The sequence below is a fragment of the Capricornis sumatraensis genome, chromosome X, assembly GCF_032405125.1.
Source record: "Capricornis sumatraensis isolate serow.1 chromosome X, serow.2, whole genome shotgun sequence".
In the NCBI taxonomy this organism is placed as follows: domain Eukaryota; kingdom Metazoa; phylum Chordata; class Mammalia; order Artiodactyla; family Bovidae; genus Capricornis; species Capricornis sumatraensis.
In genome coordinates, this window is record NC_091092.1 from 126,907,704 (window position 1) to 126,913,606 (window position 5,903).

Consider the following 5,903-nt stretch of genomic DNA (forward strand, 5'->3'; position numbering starts at 1 on the left):
TTAATGTTTTTAATCTATGCGCGTGGGATAATAAAAAGCATCAACTGCTTCAATAAGTGAATTAAACAAAAAGACAGTTTTGAGAGCTGAGAGAAGTATAAAAATCATCAACCAAGAACCAGTCTAATGGACTCCTCCCTCCCTTTTCTACCTTCTTTCACCTCCTATTATTACATGTAAGTTGAAAGGGCTTCATCTTAATGGCTTCCTGCTTCCAACTGTGTGGAAAGTGAGTTGGAATCATTTGGAGTATTCTGAAACCTTACTGTAATCATGAACACAGAGATGCAAAGAGATGTTGAAACATCTGTTTTCCAGATTAAGAATATCACCCAGATAGTTGGGGAACAAAGTTTTCCATTATCTCGCCTTAAATCCAATTAGCAAATACATGTCATTCTAAAAGATTCTGGTAACCATTGCTCAGAGGGAGAACAATCCAGAAAAGAAACACAAAAAGGATATTTTCAGCACCATGAAATTTAAGGACAAAGAGAACTATGGTAAGAAAGATAATGATAACGCTCATGCATGTAAGACTTTTATGTGGTTGGGCTCAGAGTTTTTTCACTTTATTTTATGACAAGTAAATAAATGGTTGAGTGACAAGAAGAAAATAAGGTTACCTTCAAGGTGATTTCAACAGAAAAAGTATTTCCCTGTGAAAATACCAAGATGTTTCCTGACCAACAGGATTGGAATGTCAAGGGTTCAAATGCATTCACCGAGCATTTATTTCTATTTTGAATTTCCCTAAACTGTTTGCCTCAACATATCCTCCCAACATTTTTGAGAGAGGTCAAGGGTTTAAGAGGCCCTGGGGTTTAAGCTAACAATTCTGGTTCACAAACATATCTCATGTCAAAGTGTGAGTGTGCTATAGAAAGTGAAGTCGCTCAGTCGTGTCCGACTCTTTGCGACCCCGTGGACTGTAGCCCACCAGGCTCCTCCGTCCATGGGATTCTCTAGGCAAGAGTACTGGAGTGGGTTGCCATTCCCTTCTCCAGAAGATCTTCCCCCACCAGGGACCGAACTGTTGTCTCCTGCATTGCAGGCAGACGCTTTAACTCCTGAGCCACCAGGGAAGCCCAATATTTCTTTGAGCTCCTTTTTTGGGTGGGAGGCGCGGGAGGCACGAATACTGGAGTGGGCTGCCATTCCCTTCTCCAGGAGATCTTCCCGACCCAGGGATTGAACCCGGGTCTCCCGCATTGTAGGCAGACCCTTTACCGTCTGAGCCACCAGGGAAGTCTTGAGTGTGCTATAGCTGAGCATAACATGGTCACATCTGTTCAGCTGCCTGGTGATTTTACTTGCAGTATCCAGTAAATGGTGCTATTACAGTGCTCCTGCAGTCAAAGGTCTCATTGTAACCTGATTCTATTTTCTATAATTGAGAATCAGTTTTGTGTTTGGTTCACAGGTGCTGATGCTACTGCTAAGTCACTTCAGTCCTGTCCGACTCTGTGTGACCCCATAGATGGCAGCCCACCAGGCTCCCCTGTCCCTGGGATTCTCCAGGCAAGAACACTGGAGTGGGTTGCCATTTCCTTCTCCAATGCATGAGAGTGAAAAGTGAAAGGGAAGTCGCTCATTCGTGTCCGACTCTTAGCGACCCCATGGGCTGCAGCCTGCCAGGCTCCTCCGTCCATGGGATTTTCCAGGCAAGAGTACCGGAGTTGGGTGCCATTGCCTTCTCTGTTGGTTCACAGCTATTCATAACTAAACTTTGAGTTTCTCCACCAGAGTCTTGATGCCTGTTTCTAAAACAAATACTGTGCCTTAAAATTGGCCAACATAGATATTTTGCTTAATTGAAGAGTGAAAGAGTTTTACCTCAATTTATTCATTTTTGTACATACCACTGCTTGAAGGACTCCGGACTTGTCTGTGCAATTGTAACTGAAATAAATAGGGCACAATACCTAGCATATATGATATACTCTTGATAAATATTTGCTGAATGAATGAAAAAAAATAGTGGCTTTAGACTGAATTATGGTGGCAAATTTGCACACGCAAACAGACACACACTCACTTCTTTTACCATTATGGGGATGACCCGGAATTCTTTGAGATGTCAAGGTTAGTTCTGGAGAAGGGAATGGCAACACACTCCAATAGTCTTGCCTGGAAAATGGACAGAGGAGCCTGGAGGGCTATAGTCCATGGGATTGCAAAGAGGTGGACACAACTGAGTGACTGAGCACCTCACGAAACTGGGTGGGGCGTGCAGAAAGAAGATATAAAGCTTAGTTCTAAATAGGGATGCCTCTATTGATGTTTGATGATTACGAACCCCACCCCCACCCCCCATAGGGTTCTCAGAATCTGAACTGGAGCACCTTTCTCTGTCCTTGCAGTGAGCTGCAGACACTTGATCTTCCAGTGGAGATTGCCAAACCTTTGCGGGCAGAAACCTGGTCTTATATCATCTTTGAAGTTCTCACTGCACCTAATTTAGGGCATACCCATAGAGAAGGTTCTATTATTATCCCCATTTTCACATGAGGAAACTGAGGTTAAGCAGCTGAAGTCATCTTAAGTTAAAGTCGGATAGTTAGTGGTGAAGACAGTGCTAGTGTTTGATCCCTGGCAGGGTGAGGCCTGAGGCTCCTCTGCCTAGGGTAATGTATCAGAAAGGTAGCTGCTACCCTCCCCCCACCCCCCAAAAAAGTAAGGTAAGGAGTCAACTATGAAATTACAACTCAGAGAATAAGAGTAATGAAAAAACTAAATGTTCCAGACCTGCCAAGACATTGGAGTAACTTAGATAGAAATTATGAAACTGTATTATCTGTCCTGGGTATTTACTCAACAAGATCCTGGCAAATAAATCCAATTCAAGAGAGAGATTCAGGGGAATCATTGGCTTTTCCCTCTCTGTATCGTTCAAATGCCAAGGAAGACCTAAAAGGGAACCTTTTGTGTGAAATAGGTAGTATGTATCAAACAGAGTGTGGCCAGTCCTCCGGAATTGCCTGAAACTCTCCAGTGAGAAGCAACGGGAATTTTTCTCTAGTATGCTGATCCTCTCACAGCTGATGCCCCATCCTCTGTCTCTCTTCCTTTTGGCCAGTTTGCTTCTTGAAGCTAGGCAGAACATCCTTAAAGAAACGGGCATCCTCTGGCTCTCTACTTTAAGTTATTAGTAGTTTGGGAAGCTTTGTGGAGTCTGTAGGACATGGGCCAATTAGGAGAGAAACAGAGGGATGGGGGGGGGAGTGGTGAGGGAAGAAACAGACACACAGAGACAGTGAGACATGGGGAGAGGTGAAATGACACTGAAAGTCCTTGAGAGTGTACTGACCTTAGAAAGCCTTTTCGAAACCAGTCACTAATTCAATATGATGAATTACCTTAAAGTAGCTTGTAGAGTGTTTCGTGAGAAGAATTGGAGGTCGCTTCAAAGGAAATAAATAAACCACAACTAATGTGCTGATGTTTTAAAGAGAAAAGGCAATTGCTAAAAATGACCATCCAATTTCCATTACTTACTACAGTCATTAGAAACAAGGAATATGTTTATTGATCTGAAGTGGTTCAAACAGTATTTTCTTTGTTCAAACCAATTTAGCTGGAGGAAAAGCCAAGAGTTTGCCTTGTGTGGGGGCGGTGGTGGGGGGGATTGTGGAGAGAAAGAGATTCTCTACATAAAAACTGTTGTTTTTCTATCCTCGGGCCACTCACCTAAGAAGAATAACTGGGTTTCTATTAAAGCGAAGCAATTTTTGCCCCTGATCACTATTGGTTTAGCTCTAGGCCCTTGAGACTCAAAGTAGGTTTGGCATTAGCAATATCAGTATAATCCGGGCATACATTAGACAGGTAGATTCTCTGGCCCCACCCCAGTCCTAACTGAATCATCATCTAGTTTTTAACAAGATGTTTCCTGATTCATAGGCACATTAATGTTTGAGAAGTACCAGTCTAGACCAACATGAATGGTTATTTAAACAGTTGATAGAAAAAAGAGATGGTTAAATAAAGGAGGAAATACTATCTGATAAAAGCACTTTTGTCCAAAGATTTGTTGGTGTTGATAAACTTGCTCCTATCCACTTAACCCAGGTTTGAAGTAAAAACTTGATAGGCCCATTCTGAAATGACGTTTACCAGCTCCAGCGTCCTCATGGTTGACTGAGCTCCCACAAATGGTTGCTGCCTTTGTTTGTGTCCCCAGGTGAGCAGAAATGAGTGAACAAGCAGAAAAAAGCAGTTCCGTGCGAGAGAGACCTGCACGTCCAAGTTCTCCTGAGAAACCAAATGAGATGGAACTGAAGCAGATGAAACGGGTGGAGCAGCAGATGAAACGGGTGGAGCAGCAGATGAAACGGGTGGAGCAGCAGTTAAAACGGTTGTCATTTCAAAATTCCGGGTCTCAGGCAGCCAACTTTAACCCTAAATTAAGGCAGCTGATGAAGGAAGGGCAAATGGCAAGCAAGAATGAGTCTGTTCCTGTAAAACGCAAAGTCAACAAGTATGACCAAAAGGGCAGGCTCACCTTCAATCAGGCTGACCTGTGTGACTGCCTTGATAAAGACTGCCAGGGTTGCTTCTACCCGTGCCCCAAGTGTAACTCCACCAAGTGCGGGCCCACTTGCCGCTGCAACCGCCACTGGGTCTACCACACCATAGTCGATGAGAATGGGGAGGTCATCAGCAAGATGCCATTCGACCTCTCTGACTAGGAGCAGCCCTCCAGGCTGATGCATTTTCTCTGCTTTGCAGTTATACCAGCCTCTGTCTCCTGGGTGAATTTTAGGACTGGGGGAAAAAAAGTTTTACAAATATAGTTTAGACTAGTTAGTGTTCTCTGAAGCCATAGAACCCTGTGTAATGCACTGTCTTTCTCTAACCTTCCTGCTGTGATGACTCAGATTCCTCCCCTGGTAACCAGCAACTGAATTCCTACTCTGCTCTCGGGTTAAAAATCCCTTTCCTCTTTGCTGGTACCTTAGGAGATGGAGTTTTAGGTTTTTTAGAATTCTGTAGCTGAGAGCTTATCTTGACAAAGAACATATGTTTATAATAGTTACCGTTAGGATCTTACACATTATCAATTCTAAATCAGAATTCTATTTGGATTGACTTGCACTGCATATTCATAGTCTCATGCTTTTAGTGTTACTGTTTTAACAATATTAAAATGAAATTTGTTTTTAAAAAAAAAACATTTACTAGGCCCCATGGCCAACTGTCCCAACATATGAGCACAAAATGAGAGATTCAATTTAAGTGATATCCAAAATGCCAACTGGAAGCAGACTTCAAAGGACGAATTTTAATCTAATTGTTACCTAGAAATGATTTAAAAGCAGTTTTTTAGTGGCTAAGGTTACCAGCCACACAGAACTGGCCAACGTGGTATAAAATTCCTAAGGCCTAAGTTGCATTTGGTCTTAGAGGTATAGGATTTAAGGAAATTCAGCTAGAGTTTCTGCTGACCTCAGTGAAGATACCATCTCAGAAGACTGATGTGAAACATCTGGGCCAGGTTTGGCAGCTATTGTGCAAATCTGTTTCTAGGGAAAATCTCTATGAAACTGTTCACACCCACAGCGTCATCGGGAAAGTTTCTCTTCAGTCATCTTTGATACCAAGTTTTCTTCAAATGATCTATCTGTAAGGAGAAAATTGCTTTTTCCACTTTTCCACGTTTATGTCTCATGAACATTTAATTGCTCCTTCTGAAGCTTTGGATTCGGCACAAAGAGTTCAGTCTTTCCACTGAACACAGCTGTGCAGGCCCTGGCCGAGGCTGCAGAAATAATGGGCTAAAAATAGACAGAAGGCTCCTATCTCTATCCCACCAAATGGCTATGTATGTTTACCCACTAGAAAATATTCACCTGTAACCACTTTTGCCTCTGACTAACTCACCCAAAATCTCTGTGTGGCAA

General features: G+C 42.7%; 1 pseudogene; it reads left to right on the plus strand.

Moving 5' to 3' along the window:
- Positions 1–4,193: 4,193 nt before the first annotated feature.
- Positions 4,194–4,691, plus strand: LOC138071948 (ARL14 effector protein-like pseudogene; annotated as a pseudogene).
- The last annotated feature ends 1,212 nt before the right edge of the window (positions 4,692–5,903 follow it).